Source organism: Penaeus monodon, chromosome 19 (genome assembly GCF_015228065.2).
Source record: "Penaeus monodon isolate SGIC_2016 chromosome 19, NSTDA_Pmon_1, whole genome shotgun sequence".
NCBI classification, from domain to species: Eukaryota; Metazoa; Arthropoda; class Malacostraca; order Decapoda; family Penaeidae; genus Penaeus; species Penaeus monodon.
The window spans coordinates 23,170,164-23,170,589 of record NC_051404.1 but is presented as its reverse complement, the minus strand read 5'-3'; the positions used below and the strand labels follow the sequence as shown (position 1 = coordinate 23,170,589).

General features: G+C 32.6%; 1 long non-coding RNA gene across 1 annotated transcript in view; it reads right to left on the bottom strand.

The window, feature by feature from the left end:
• LOC119585464 overlaps window positions 1-426 on the bottom strand; it is a 2,752-nt gene that overhangs the window by 949 nt on the left and 1,377 nt on the right. The window contains exon 2 of the long non-coding RNA XR_005229892.1: window positions 32-114. This is a non-coding gene — a long non-coding RNA (uncharacterized LOC119585464). The remainder of the gene's footprint in view (window positions 1-31; window positions 115-426) is intronic.

Sequence of the window (426 nt, the reverse complement as noted above, 5' to 3'; positions counted from 1 at the left end):
ACTACTAAATTTTTACAACCACTTCCATTACCTGGTAAGCTTCTGATAACTCCCATTTCTTAACATCCTGAGGCACCAATACTGCACGCTGTGGCTTCTCAAACTTGTGAGTTTCTGTTATGGGGAACGATATGCATTAAAAGCTTGTTTTTTGACAAAAAAATCATTTCTGAACACAAAATATCCAGACCTATACATTAACAAGGCAAGGTGAGTTAGGCCTATCTGATGATTTAATTGTATAATCTCCTTCAGATATAATGAAAAAATATTCTGATTCAATTTGTAAATTCAAACACTGAGATTTGTACTGATATACAACTGAGATTGGTGTAATAAGTCTGTCATAAAATATAAAGTAAAGCAAAACTTTTTGCCACTCCTAGGTATGTAAAATGAATGGTTACCACAGGAGAAAAATAAATT